Source organism: Anolis carolinensis, chromosome 2, assembly GCF_035594765.1.
Source record: "Anolis carolinensis isolate JA03-04 chromosome 2, rAnoCar3.1.pri, whole genome shotgun sequence".
NCBI classification, from domain to species: Eukaryota; Metazoa; Chordata; class Lepidosauria; order Squamata; family Dactyloidae; genus Anolis; species Anolis carolinensis.
The window spans coordinates 156,691,724-156,707,341 of record NC_085842.1 but is presented as its reverse complement, the minus strand read 5'-3'; the positions used below and the strand labels follow the sequence as shown (position 1 = coordinate 156,707,341).

At 42.8% G+C, this 15,618-nt stretch overlaps 1 protein-coding gene across 4 annotated transcripts in view; it reads left to right on the top strand.

Annotated features, from left to right (window-relative positions):
- The window catches only part of nckap5l (NCK associated protein 5 like), a 69,217-nt gene that overhangs the window by 19,353 nt on the left and 34,246 nt on the right, over positions 1 to 15,618 (top strand). For 2 of the 4 annotated variants that reach the window (XM_062970894.1, XM_062970898.1), the window contains exon 1: positions 13,997 to 14,279. The exons of the other annotated variants lie outside the window; for them this stretch is intronic. The gene's annotated coding sequence lies outside the window, so the exon portion shown is untranslated. Of the gene's footprint in view, positions 1 to 13,996; positions 14,280 to 15,618 lie in introns of those variants that run through there. 4 annotated transcript variants of the gene reach the window in all.

Sequence of the window (15,618 nt, the reverse complement as noted above, 5' to 3'; positions counted from 1 at the left end):
GCCCTCCCTTTCCTTCCCCCAATATAGGCTGACAGATGTCCTCCTCCCTCACCGCCAGTTTGTGCTCTTGGCCTGAGAAGTGTTGAAGGCTATTCTGAATCATTCTCAAAGCAGCAAACTCATCTGGTTCTAATTATCCAGCGATTCCTCCTTGCTCTGCCAGGGATTTTTTTTTTTTGCATGACTTTTCCTAAACCATCTGATTGATGTGACACACCCATATGTATGAGTGCCAGAGGCACCTTGTGAATCCAAACTTCATGCTGTAAAAATATAGAATAAATGCATGCATCCATACATGTAAAAAAGAGGGCGGTAGCTTCTTCTTACAGCTGAACTTGAGGCGATTGATCAGTAGCAGAGTGTTTCTAGTTGCAGGGGCGTTGCAGGAAGAATAAGCAAATTTGTCTTTCTCAAACTAGAAAAAATGGCAGGATATGAAGCTTCACAGTTATTTTGTCAGTTGTTATATACCAGGATGGGAGCCCCCTGTGGCGCAGTGGATTAAACCCTTGTGCCGGCAGGACTGATGACTTGAAGGTTGGGTTGCTGACCTGAAGGTTGCTGGTTTGAATCCAACCCAGGGAGAGCATGGATCAGCTATCAGACCCTCTATCAGCTCCAGCTCCCCATGTGGGGACTTGAGAGAAACCTCCCATAAGAATGGTAAAAACATCAAAACATCTGGGCGTCACCTGGGCAATGTCCTTGCAGACGGCCAATTCTCTCACACCAGAAGCGACTTGCAGTTTCTCAAGTTGCTCCTGACACGAAAAAAATATATATACCAGGATTGGCAATGTGTAGTTCATGTGGCCCATTAATTGTATGTGACGTTTGCATTCCAATTTTGTGGCCTCCAACTCAAATTACATATTTTTCTCTCCTTTTGGTTCTGGAAGAAAAGGAATTTCTCCTTCACCTCCTGTTGTTTCAAATTCACATATTTCTTTCGTCTCAATTTTTTACCTGCTTTCAAAATGTCCCAGTTTCTTTCTCCTTCTCTCACTTTACTCGTTAATCCTCTTATTCATTGCTGTCAAGTCAACTTTGTCAAGCCTATGAAAGATAGACCTCGAAGACATCCTGTCACCAACAGCCTTGCTCAGGTCTTGCATACTCAGGGCTGTACTTTCCTTGATTGAGTCTATCCACTTATACTGTGGTCTTCCTCCTATTTGACTTTCCCCACCTTACTGAGCTTTATTTACTTTTCAAATGAGTTGGATCTTCTCTTAGTAAGTCATATCTTCTAATGGCATGACTCCTTTGTCCTCAGATGTTTTCTATTGCTGCACATTGAGTACAAAATGCTAAAGTAGTTTGCATGCAGTTAACTCATGAGTGGGAAGTGGGGATGAAAGTATGCTCAGGCAAAAACAAACTGCTGTAGCTTCTTGTCTGTTCTTCCTCATTAATCACTTTTGCTAATTTGGCTACTATCTGATGTTACTTGCCCACAATTTACTTTTCAGAAATGTTGGATGATTTGATGCTCTGGCTTACATTTTTCCTGGACTCTGTGGAGGAAGATGTTCTGGCATCTTACTTCACTATAGAGAACTACTGTCATTGCCACCAAGTTTCAGCAACAACTGAGGTAGTGAGCTCAGAGGCAGGGGGTGAATTTTGGAGTACACACCCATATGTATGAGTGCCAATGGGTTCTGGGGGTCTAATTTAGTCTTCCTACCCCTGGGAAGATGGTATACACTGCTATAAAAGCAAGGCACACCATTATGGCTTATTTTTCTAGTTGATTTGCTGTACTCCTGCCAAATGTTTTCCTATAGTGCCTCCAGACAAGGCTTTTATTGTGCAATTGCCTTGCCTTGCTAATGGGAATTTTATGAGAGAGGGCCAGATTATCACTATCTTCCATTTACTTTGTGTTTTCTCATTGCTTTAGTCCCCTTAAATCCATCCATTAGGAAGGGAAAGAGAATATCCGTGCAATTCCTCTTGACTGCAGCAGTAAGAGGCTTTCTCCATCTGGAAGTATCCTTGGAGTCTCTGAATTAAATTATGAGGTTTCAAAGGGACTGGCCGTTTTTTCAGCTGCACTACAAATGGGCATGTCTGTAGTTGCACAAGCAATCACAAGTACAGCAAGAACTTGTGCTCTGTGATGATAAATATTATAATTGACACCAGTGTGAGGAACGGCATCTTGGTCGAGGTGTCTCAAGGAGTCTTCCTATGCAGATCTGTCATAGTGTGTTAGCTCTAAGGAAAGCTATTTGCTCTCAGTGGTCTCAGTGGTGGTTTGCTCTCTTTTGTCTGAGGGCCATTCATAGTACCTTTATCTCAGGAGCTCCCAGTTCAAACGACATCCCCTGAAAACACTGGAGGAATCGCTATAAAGCTCTAAAAATGCAAGATTTTCAGTTGTGGGAGTATCCTGGTTCTGGCCAGAAAATGCGCTTGTTCAAATCTCTGTGTGTCCCTGTATTCAGAAAATACGAGATGTTTTATGTTGGTTTATTCCCGGGTTATGCATGTTGGTTTCTGATTGGCTGTGTCCTAAAAACATGACAACATTTGACAAGAGGGCAAAACCTTTATCCTGGCAAGATAAACTTCGTCCCCCACATGTTTCATGAAGTTTCTGACACACAAACAATGGTTTTGCTATGTAATCGATTTTCCCATGTTTTTATGATAAAAGCAATGAGGAACAGACATGTATAACCCAGGAACATCCTGTTATTCCCAGGCACAAGTATGTGACCAAACCTGTTTGGATAGATAGCCATGCAGCCTCTGAAGATAATAATAATAATGACAAAGTTCTGTTCCTGGCTTGAAACTGTCAGTTCCTGTTTAATAGTGTAGTCCTGACTTTGAAAATTGTGGTCCTACTCCACAAACATTGTTTGTGTGCCACAAACTTCATTAAACGTGTGGAAGACAAAGTTTCTCTTGCCAGGACAAAGGTTTTGCCTTCTGGTCAACTTTTACCATCTTTTCAGGATAAAAGCAATGCGGAACAGATATGTATGACCCATGAACAAAACTCATACGAACAATGCACATATTCGCATTTAAAGGTTTTTTTAAAGCCAATTTTTTCAGCAGACGTCCCGCGTAGGCCATCTTGCAGGCTTCGAAACCTCGTAACTAAGCAGCAAGTCTGGACCTTGCAGGCAGGCAGAAATCCCGGGCCCAAGAGGTCTGTGTGCGGATCTGCTCTCAGGCCCTGGGGTTTTTTTTTGCCCCTCATGGGAAACCTGCAATTTGGTGCTGTCCAGAAGCATCCTGAGGCTATTGCAGACAAAACAAACCATGTCTTCAGTTGCTGCAACACTGTGAGTGGCTCTGTTTCAAACCTCAGGACTGGACAGTGAGACTGGTCCACCAGTAGTCCTTCCAAGAGGCCTGGCTTTAAAAGAAACGCAGCTCTTCTGAGTCAAAGTGGCAAACCTTTCTATGACATTGGGGACAGATTGTGGTTGCAACAGTAGAAAATCCATGTGAGTTTTCAAAGAGGTCTCCTTGTTTTTCTTCACAGAATTCTGGGATGATATGGTTTGCATCTCAGTTGCATTAATTCCCAATATATCTTGTGTTTTGTCTGTTTTCTTTGTTATCTTATGTCCTTTGATAAGCTTTTATCCCTGGTAGAAGGAGAACTGCAAACGGGGACAGGGTTTTCTTCTAATAGAGGGAGTTTCACTCTGTGTTCAGAAGACCAGAGCTTAGGAAAGTGGCCATTGAGATCAGAGGAATCTAGCATTGTAGTCTGCAAAAGGAATTTGTCCAAACTCTGATGAGAACATTGATGCTCCTCTGTTAGATCTGTAGTGCAGCATCGGTTCCCTCAACAACCTGTAGCCACAGAGAGGATAGTGTGTTTGGTACCTTCTAGGATGTGAGATAGAATCATAGAATCATAGAATAGTAGAGTTGGAAGAGACCTCATGGGCCATCTAGTCCAACCCCCCGCTAAGAAGCAGGAAATCGCATTCAAAGCACCCCCGACAGATGGCCATCCAGCCTCTGCTTAAAAGCTTCCAAAGAAGGAGCCTCCACCACGGCCCCGGGGAGAGAGTTCCACTGTCGAACAGCTCTCACAGTGAGGAAGTTCTTCCTGATGTTCAGGTGGAATCTCCTTTCCTGTAGTTTGAAGCCATTGTTCCGTGTCCTAGTCTGCAGGGCAGCAGAAAATAAGCTTGCTCCCTCCTGCCTATGACTTCCCCTCACGTATTTGTACATGGCTATCATGTCTCCTCTTACCCTTCTCTTCTGCAGGCTAAACATGCCCAGCTCTTTAAGCCTCTCCTCATAGGGCTTGTTCTCCAGACCCTTAATCATTTTAGTCGCCCTCCTCTGGACGCTTTCCAGCTTGTCAACATCTCCCTTCATCAGCGGTGCCCAAAATTGGACACAGTATTCCAGGTGTGGTCTGACCAAGGCAGAATAGAGGGGGAGCATGACTTCCCTGGATCTAGATGCTATTCCCCTATTGATGCAGGCCAAAATCCCATTGGCTTTTTTAGCTGCCGCATCACATTGTAGGCTCATGTTTAACTTGTTGTCCACGAGGACTCCAAGGTCTTTTTCGCACACACTGCTGTCAAGCCAGGCGTCCCCCATTCTGTATCTTTGATTTCCATTTTTTCTGCCGAAGTGAAGTATCTTGCATTTGTCCCTGTTGAACTTCATTTTGTTAGTTTCGGCCCATCTCTCTAGTCTGTCAAGATCGTTTTGAATTCTGCTCCTGTCTTCTGGAGTGTTAGCTATCCCTCCCAGTTTTGTGTCATCTGCAAACTTGATGATCGTGCCTTCTAACCCTTCGTCTAAGTTGTTAATAAAGATGTTGAACAGAACCGGGCCCAGGACGGAGCCCTGCGGCACTCCACTTGTCACTTCTTTCCATGATGAAGACGACGCATTGGTGAGCACCCTTTGGGTTCGTTCGCTTAGCCAATTACAGATCCACCTAACCATAGTTTTGTCTCGCCCACATTTCACTAGTTTGTTTGCCAGAAGGTCGTGGGGGACTTTGTCGAAGGCCTTACTGAAATCCAGGTACGCTACATCCACGGCATTCCCTGTATCGACCCAACTCGTAACTCTATCGAAAAAAGAGATCAGATTAGATGATTTAAGAAATGTAAACAGGGGTGATCTACACTCTAGAATTAATGTAGTTGGATACCACTTTATCTGCTATGTCTCAATGCTATGGAATCCTGGGATTTGTAGTTTGGCAAAGAAGGTTAAGACCTTGTAAAACTACACCTCTCACAATTCCATAGTCTTGAGCCATGGCAGTTAAAATAGTGTCAAACTGCATTATGTTTACAGTGTAGATACACTTGACAGTTTATATAATGAGATTCAGCAACTACCTGTGATTGAAAAAATAACTAAGAGATTTCAGATAGCCAAAGGAAGGAAAGAAAAACACAATTAACTGTGATTTGGAACTGTCTAGTTGAATTTTTGAGATGTGGGTTGAGATCATGTTAATCTTCCATCCAAAGGCATTCAAGTCTTTAAGTTGACAGTGTAAGGAAACATTTTCGACATCCTTTATTTTGGTATTACGTCTGTGCAACCTAATTGTGAACTGCTGTCAGGGGAATCAGGGATGGTGTTACAATATACAATCAGTAAAATTAACTTTAAAAATTTAAAGAAAATAATTTCCTGAAAGCAGACCATCTGAAAACAACTATCTTGCTTTTATGCAAAATTTCTAGAGAGGAGATGATGAGTTGCTGATGTGCTATATCCTCGACACATTGAGGCTTGAGAAGTAGCGTTGACTTTCACACCAGAGACAGATTTAATCCATCTATGGGAAAGCTTATCCATAATGCATTTTAAAAAATATTATTAGAGTGACACTACTCAGCATACAATAGTGGTACACACAGCAGGCTAGACATGCATAGCTTGACTGGAGCCTTTTTGCTAGATTGGCATTGCCTTTCCAGCTCTCCATTGTATTGGCTTTTAATGGCATATTATTTGCAAGGAAAGAGAAACCATTATTTATTTGGAAACTGTCTCAATTTGGCAGGGACAGCCAAATCAGCTGCTACTTCACTTTCCCAACGGTTTTTAAAATATTCTGGTTTCTCTCTCCTTCTTCCACTTTCCCTGTTTCCTTTCAACATATTCCTAAAAACTGAGTTCAAGGTGCAAAACCAGTTGGAATTGAATTGGAAGAGAGCACAAGTGTCATCCAGTCCAACCCCCTGCCATGCAGAAACACAGCCAAATTACAACCGACAGAGTCATAGGAATTATAGTTTGATGAGGCACCAGTACTCTTTGGCAGAGAAAGCTAAAGACTATGTTGTTCAAGGCTTTCAACAAGGCTTTCATGGCAGTAATCACTGGGTTGCTGTGAGTTTTCTGGGCTGTATGGCCCTGTTCCAGAAGCATTCTCTCCTGACGTTTCTCTCACATCTATGGCAGGCATTCTCACAGGTAGCGAGGTTTATTGGAAATGAGACAAGTGGGGTGGGGTCTATATATCTGTGGAATTCCCCCAGGCAGGAAACAGCCAGGCTTTGAAGCTGCTAGGCCATTCAGTGCTAATCAAGGTGGCCAATTGCAACATTCACACTTGCCTTAAACAGGCAAAAGTTTTTTCTGCTTCGTTGGATATTCCACAGATATATAAACCCCACTTGCCTTATTTCCAACAGACCTCACAACCTCTGACGATGCCTGCCATAGATGTGGGAAAAACATCAGGAGAGAATGCTTCTGGAATATGGCCATGCAGCCCATAAAACTCACAGCAACCCAAAGCTAAAGACTTTTTAAAACTACAACTTACATGATTTCTTAGCATTGAGCCATGGTAGTTAAAGTGATGTCAAGCTGCATTAATTCTACAGTGTAAATGCACCCTAAAGTAAATAACATTATCTGTACTTTACTTTAAGAAAAGGAACATAAAAACCTACTTTTTAAAAATTTAACTTTAATAATATTTCACCTCTGGAAGTATCTTTCAACTGCTGTGATAATGAATTATTTTTAAAGGAGTTCTTTCAGCTCTCTTGAAGCCAATGTTAACACTGTAGAAGCCATCTGGCATTGTTTTCTTCTTGTAAATGAAGTAGTTTGCTATGTTAGCTTACATAGCCATACCAAATATATTTGCTAAGCCGTAGCTGTTTTTAATTCGTGGTACTTCTGCTTTTTGTTTCTGCTGGGAAGCATTTTTGTGTGCTGCTTGAACACTTGCATGCTATTTTGCCAACAGATTGGTCCAATAAAGCATGACCATAATTATTTCCTTCTTGGGAAAATCAACCATTTCTGTTTCATTTTTTAAAAAATGAATACATGTTTTCTGAAAGACCAGCTACTTTTGTGCCAAATATTATCGTTTGGTTTGGCATGCTTTGTCTAAAACTTCCACACACAAAAGGCAAGAATTCCAGCTGCCAAGATAACACAGGAAAATAATCTAACTCCTGCTCCACCTAAAGACACAACTTTGATGAAGTGCTGAATACCTCAGTGAGAAGGGAGAGTGTTGACTCGTTTTTCAACTATCTGAAAGAGCAAAACTAAGCTACAATTGTTTAATGACCTTTTGAGATGAAAGTAGCAATGGCATTTCATTATCACGCAGTTAACCTGTAAAGTAGATTTTAAAAAACTATTCCTAAAAAGGAAGTCGGATTTCTCGCAATGTCTGTGCTTAATATTTTGAAGAACCAACAGTCTCAATGAAAAAGAAATCAACAGAGGAAGACATTTTGCTTCCTTCTCATACAAGACATAGATTTCTTTGGTCACATTTTTCTTGCCATAAGAAGTTCCATTGAAGAACTACACTGTTTTACTCGAGAGGGTTAATTCTAATTCACCTGTATTTTTTGTTTTATATAGACAATTACTTTTCCTGCTTATGTACTGAAAGACAGTATTTTGGAGGGTAACTGCTCCACACTGATTTTTAGAATTATGATTAGGTACTCTCTGGTGGCGCAACAGGTTAAACTGCTGAGCTGCTGAACTTGCTGACCGAAAGGTCAGCGGTTCGAATCCAGGGAGCGGGGGAGCTCCTGTGGTTAGCCCCAGCTTCTGCCAACATAGCAGTTGAAAAAGATGCAAATGTGAGTAGATCAATAGGTACTGCTCCGACGGGAAGGTAATGATGCTCCATGCAGTCATGCCAGCCACGTGGCCTTGGAGGTGTCTACGGACAACGTCAGCTCTTTGGCTTAGAAATCTGTATTTATCTTAGGGCCTTCCAAACAGGCCCTATATCCCAGGAGCGATCCCAGGTTTTCTGTTTATCTGAGATTATCTGGCAGTGCGGACTCACATAAAATCTAATTTAAAGTAGAAAACCTGGGATCAGATCCTGGGATATAGGGCCTGTCTGGAAGGTCCCTGAAGTTAGCTGAACCCCTCACAGCCCCCTTAGATTAGTCAGGAGTAAGGTTTTTAGTACCTTTGTTTTTCCTCTGAGAAACAGCTTGTATTAAACACAATCTGTTCTGCTGGATTTCTTCTGCTATCTGTTTTTTTTTTGTCTTCTTAATAAAGAAATAATTGCTTTTGCTTCAAATCAGCTTGTCTTCGACCTGATTTTTTCTTTCTTAGAGCTACTCTGATTAATTGTCTGTTTTAAAAACCATTAGCCTACAAGATCCTGCGGAGAATTAGTGCCCGGGAGAGCTTTCTCCCCAAACCAGTCTACCTAATACACTGGACTTATCAAATACCGCTGTATTCCTTGCCTACGAATATCACATGAAATTCACAGAGATGCCAGAAATCAACAGGTGACAATATGTACACATACACAAAAAATCAAGAGAAGTAGACCCCACCCCCTCAATCATCTAGATAGCTCTACAGTGTCCAATGTAACCTGAGACACCCTCACACAGGACTACCCCCTAAAATGTCTGGAATATACCCCTCCTTAAGCTAATTAATGTGTAATCCAATTTATTAACGATTCCTGGCATACGACAGGAGTCTGTATCCCAGGGTAGATGAAGTTTCATCTTCAGGTAGGTAAAGGTTTTCCCCTGACATTAAGACTAGTCGTGTCCGACTCTGGGAGGTGGTGAAATCTCAATTTTTCTCATTCTTAGATGTGAAGAAAAGTCCAAAAATACAGGGAAGCAGGTTCTGGATGAAGGAGATATTGTGAAGAAGCCTTATCTCTGTGTGTGTGTCTTTTGATGTTTTTTTTCCGTGTGGACCATTTGCCTCTGGGGCTTCTGCTTTCCTTCTGGGGAGACTGTGCATTCCTGCTTCTCTGGAAATCCTTCTGCCTTTTGTTTCTGTGTTTTTCTGTCATCTATAAAGTTTAATAGGGCTAATCTATTTTACATAATTGTTAAATTTAATGGGTATGTTGTATTTTGGCATGATCATTGGATTCATATTCTTTAATTTTACACTAATTTTGATATTAATAATTAATAGTCTGTGCCACAGTTTACTCCTGGTCTTGTTTTTGCAGAGAGAATGCAGTTGAAAAAGTAAAAATGTGATGTTTATTTCCTATTTCCCCTCAGTCACATCTGGGATCTTCCACTGTTTCTCGGTGTTTTGTGTTGGAGTTGAATAATGAAGTAAAACTATAGTTAAGTCTATCCAAGTGACAGGGCTGGAAATGGTTCACACAAGAAAATTATGGGGTTGTTACTCTAGAAGAGCTCATATATAGGGCACAATTCTTGCTGTGTGCCGTCAACTATATTGTGGAAATATTCTTGGAAATATTTGTTCAGAGGGTTGTCTTTTGCCTTCCTGCTGTTGTTTTTCAGGGAATGACATCATTTACTTGGAGAATAATGATCTGGTGAGAGCCAATGTGGCTGTAGTAGTTTGAATTTTGAACTATGGCTCTGGATACTAGGGTTCTAATACCTGCTTAGCCATAGAAACTCGCCAGGTGACCTTGAGCAAGTCAAGGGGAGACAAAGACAAATCTCCCTCTAAAATTGTGTCAAGAATACCCTGTGATAGGTGTGAGTTAAGTTGAATGGTAAATAAGTGCCATATTTACCATGTAGTGGAATTCCTGGTGGCGCAATGGATTAAACCCTTGTATCAGCAGGACTGCTGACCAAAAGGTTGCCGGTTCGAATCTGGGGAACAGGGTGAGCTCCCGTCTGTCAACTCTGGCTTCCCATGCAGGGACATGAGAGAAGGCTCTCACAGGATGATAAAACATCTGGGCATCCCCTGGGCAACATCCTTGCAAACAGCCAATTCTTTCACACCAGAAGCGACTTGCAGTTTCTCAAGTTGCTCCTGACACCAAAAAACCCATGCAATTTTGTGCATGTTTTCTCACAAGTAATCCTCATTTACTCCCCTGCAAAGGTGCTTAGGATTGTAGCCTTTAAAATATAACTATATTTGTGAAAATATTGCTCAAAAGAGGAAAATATTGTAAAAATAAAGCACGATCATTTCTGTAGCCTTCCTTCTCTCTTTCCTATTTATTGAGGTGTAACAACTTTTAATTAATTTTTTTGAGGGTAGGGAAAATTCTTCTCCAAGGAAGTTGACTCACGAGGAACTTTTGGGTTTTTCCAAACTTCTTAGCTGGTGGGCTTTGAGCCCAGATAATTCTTAGACTGTATAGAGAAGTTCCTGTGAGGCTGAATTTAGTTTATAGTTAATTTTAATTTTAGACTGACAGACACAGCCTAAATAAGAAACCTGGATATGAACCTCAAAATCATATGTTTATGGCAACCAGAATCATTTCTGTGCCTTCTGGGAAACTGCTTAGTATGAGATACCAACACTATTCAGTGGAAATATCGGTCTGGTGAAAAATGCATTCAAGTGTGAATGATCTATCACATGTTCCATCTACAATAGTCCAAATAATAAAGAGGAGGACCTTTGTGCCTCCTACTCCCTGTTTGAGTACAACGTGCTTTGGTATTTGTTGAGGCTTGACCCGAATGGATATCAAAATCTGTGTATGCTCAATCCCCATTATACACAGTGGTGTAATAAAATGGTGTCCCTTATATAAAATGGCAAAATCAAGCTTTGCTGTTTGGAGTTTAAATAGATAAATCAAGCAGTGGATGGTTGAATCCATGGATATGGAGGGCTGCCTGCATCAAAATAGCTTCTCTGTTGAAGTTTCCATTATTTGTGCTGTCAAAGGCTTTCATGGCCAGAATCACTGGGTTGCTGTGAGTTTGCTGGGCTGTATGGCCATGTTCCAGAAGCATTCTTTCCTGATGTTACACCCACATTTATGGTAGGCATCCCTAGAGGTTGTGAGGTTTGTTGGAAATTAGGCAAGAAACAATCCAGACAAGAAACAATCAGGACCAACTAATCACCTCCCAACAAAAGGTTTCCCCAGGCAGGAAGCAGCCAAGATTTGTAACTGCAAGGATATTTAATGCTAATCAAGATGATCAGTTGCAACATTCACACGTGCCTCCAACAGACAAGAGTTCTTTCTCCCACCCTGGATATTATTTCACACATATATAAACCCCACTTGTCTAGTTTCCAGCAAACCTCACAACTTTTGAGAATGCCTGCCATAGATATGCGTGAAACGTCAGGATACAATGCTTCTGGAAAATAGCCATATAGCCTGGAAAACTCACAGCAACCCAGTTTCCATTATTTCTTTCTTTGGTAGGGGGAGGGTGAGAAATGTGGGTTAAATATCCCTTGGCCTTTATCTCATAATCTGAGATAAAGGAATGTACTGACGTATATAGCTTGCCCTTCACCTTTTGGTACCAGGGCAGGGGATAACCATATCAAGCGAACACAATATAAACATGACACCACAACTACCAACATTGAACTGCATTTCAAGTGAATGAATCCTTGGGGCCAGGGTCTCTCCATCTTGAGGGAAGTCTGGCTGTTTCCTTTGTTGGGAGGTGTTAGCTGGCCTTGATTATTTCATGCCTGGATTTCCCATTTTCGAGTGTTATTCTTTATTTATTGTCCTGATTTTAGAGTTTTTTTTAATACTGGTACCCAGATTTTGTTCATTTTCATGGTTTCCTCCTTTCTGTTGTAATTGTCCACATGCTTATGGATTTTAGTGGCTTCTCTGTGTAGTTTGATATGGTGGTTGTGAGAGTGGTCCAGCATTTCTGTGTTCTCCAATTTCATAATAATTTCTCAGATAATATATTTTCTTTAAGGGGTCACAGTCTTCTGTTTAAATAGTACATATAAAGATGTCATAAGCTCTAAATTAATATCCGTTTCCTTCTTGTCTACAGTCTTACAGATTCCCCTATGTACATTTTTAGATTAATTTTACATTAAGATGTTGAATCATTAGTTGCCATTCATTAATAAAGTTCTCTAAAAGTTCTTCTCTTAAGAGTACAGTTATTTTATCCATTATCAGCAAATCTATAATGTATTTCCCCATTTTTCTAAGGAAGTTATCTCTGAGGTTTTCGAGTATCTAGCATATACTATTTGAGTTGCCACTATCAGGTAAAACATTTTTTTTTTCGAATTTCCTTTCTAGTTCTTCATCAGGCATGTTCAAAAGGTACATCTGTGGTGTCATTTTGAAATTTGTGTTTACTTGTTTTAATTCACACATGGCAGGCTATACATACATACATACATAATACTACTTACTTACTTAGGCGATCCCTCGTAGCTCGAGGATGATGGTCCTCCAAGTGTAGTGTCTTGGCGGTGGATGCATAGGTGACTGTGGAGACCTATTCTTGACCCGCCTGTTCTTCCGCAGTGAGGACATTGGTTTCCAGATGGAAGGCTGTCCTGGTCAGGGTTGGCTTGATGTGCTTTCCTCTTGGCACACTTCTCCCTTAAGCTCTGCATTCGTGCCTCTTCGAATTCTGCAGCACTGCTGGTCACAGCGGACCTCCAATTTGAGCGCTCAAGGGCCAGGGCTTCCCATTTCTCGGTTTCTATGCCACAGTTTTTAAGGTTTGTTTGTTTATTTGTTTATTTTGGACATTTATATCTCGTCCTTCTCACCCCCAAGGGGGGACTCAGGGTAGCCTTACAATCAGCAATCATTAGGTGCTACAAAACAGAATATTTAAAACAATTACAATTAAAACAATTAAACATTAATTAAAACATCCATATAAACATACATTTTGAAAGCACAATTCGAGTCATAATCCAGGTCTGTCCATTATTCGTCATAAAGTTGTTTTTACAATTAAAGCTGCGTCTGCTGCTCAAATGCACAAGTTTTACGTTTTTTACAGAAGGACAGGAAGGAGGGAGCCAGCCTGACTTCAGTAGGGAGGGGAGTTCCATAGATTTGGGGGGGGGGGGGGGGGCAGCACTGAGAAGGCCCTATCTCTCATCCCCACCAATGGAGCTTGCAAAGGTGATGGGATTGAGAGCAGGGCCTCCCCCAACAATCTTAAACTGTGAGGCGGATCATAGCAGGAGATACGTTCGGACAAGTGAGCTGGGCCGGAACCGTTTAGAGCTTTATAGGCCAAAACCAGCATTTTGAATTGTGCTTGGTAGCAGATTGGCAGCCAGTGGAGCTGACGCAGCAGGGGGATGGTATGCTCTCTGTATGCTGCTCTGGTGAGCAGCCTGGCTGGCACACGTTGGGCTAATTGAAGCTTCCAAACAGTCTTCAAAGGCAGCCCCACGTAGTGTGTGTTGCAGTAGTCTATTTGAGATGTAACAAGAGCGTGGACCACCGTGGCCAAATCAGGCTTCCCAAGGCACACAAGTTTTATTTGTTAAAAGTCTCCCCTAGCCACTACTGGCTTTGAGCCAATCTTTAAATCTCTTTTTCTGTCCACCAAAAACACGTTTCCTGCTCTTGAGTTGGGAACGTACTACTACTACTATTAATAATAATAATAATAATAATAATAATAATAATAATAATAATAGTAAGGCCCTAGCCCTCTAAAGATGGCGTCAGACTACAAATCCCAGGACTCCATAACACGGAACCATGTGAGTTAAAGTGCTCCCAAGCAGCATTTATTCTGCAGTAATCACCTTTCCTGAGAGGTGAGCTGCCTGAGCTCAGCCAGTCAGGCTTGACAGGAATAGCACCTCCTTTTGCCTCCCTTTCTGTTTTATTTTTTACATGGCCAAGTAGCAGTGCTGAAGGAAAGAAGGATAGGGGGAGGGAAGGAGGGTGGCGTTTGGGGTCTGCTGGGCTGGGTCTCTGCCTGCCTCCGCCTTCTCACTCCCTCTCGCCTCCCTCCCTCTCGCAGACAACCCAACAATAGCAGCAGCAGCAGCTCGGAGTGGAGTGGGCCTAGGCCTCGCAGGAGGATGCTCAAAAGGAGGAGGCCGAGTGGAGGGTGAGAGGGGAAGGGAGTGGGGGGCTGGCTGAGGGGTGGGGGGCGCTGGGTTGAGGGGGAGAAGGAAGGCTGTCCAGCGACGGGAGACTTGGAGGAGACTGTGGCTGAGGGAGCCGAGGAGAGCAAAGGAAGGAGAAGGGCGAGGGCGAGGAAATGCCTGGAGGCTTGTCTGAGGCAGAGCACGGCTTGTGAGGGGAGGCAGCAGCAGCAGCAGTGTTGGGGAGGGGGATAGGGGGATCTTAAAATGGAGGACATTTGGAGTCATCTGGGGAGCAGGAGGATGCATATCTCTCTCTCTCTCTCTCTCTCTCTCTCTCTCTTCATCTGTGTGTGTCACTATGGTGTCAGGACAAATGAGCTCAGGAGAGGTGTTCCAGCTCCCCAAAACAAACACACTCCTGAGCCTCATTTTCAAGGTTGCGGAGGGGACTGAGCCGTTTTAGTCCCTCCTATGTTTTGTGGGAAAGTGTGTATATATGTGTGTGTGTGTGTCAGAGAGAGAAATGGAGTTGTGGGTTTTGGGGGAGAATGAGCTAGTCTTGGATAAGGTGTTGAAGGTGGGTGTGAATGGTTTGAAGCATCAATATGAGGGGGTGCAGTGAATGTTTGGTTCAGACGGTGTGGGGATTATGTGTCCCCAGATAACATTGCCTAAAACTGTTGTTTTATTTAGAGTGGGGTTATAAAGGAATGCCTGCTCTGAGAGGACGCTGTTGAGCTCTTGTTTGATACCCCCTCCCCATGACTTTGGGGTGTATCAAAATGGGTGTTATCTGGGGTGAGGTGTCTGGGAGAGTGGGGGGTATTGGATGATCTGAGGTCCCTTTGCTTTTAGGGTCTCCCCCCTCCCCTCCTGGCTTACTTTAAGGGGATTCAGCCCCAGCTACACTACAAATGTCTGCAATCCCTGCAGCTTGGGAGCTGGGGTTAGTCTCTTTGTGCTGAGCCATGTAGACGTTGGCATTACCCAGCCGCCGCTGTCCCTTCCTGCAGACCAGGAATGCGGCCAAGGAAATGTAGTCCTCCCAAGCACACCGCTTTGAGTCGGCTGAGCACCCTTGGCTGCAGTCTCGCCTGGAGTACCGTGCTAGACCTTGGCACGGCTGGTATGTACGCAGGAATGTGTTGCTTGGCATGCGGCACGGTTTGCCAATGCTAAGGAGGGATGTGCAGACGCGGGTCTCTTATCTGCGAGGCCTTCTGGGAGGCAGCTTATGTCTGGACTGGGGGTCAGCTTGGCAAGGGGAAATCGGGAGCGCCCTGTCTTCGGGGGGCTGCAGAGCCAGCTTTTTCCACAGGAGAATCCTTCGTGCTGCTTATTGGAGCATCTCAAAGCAAC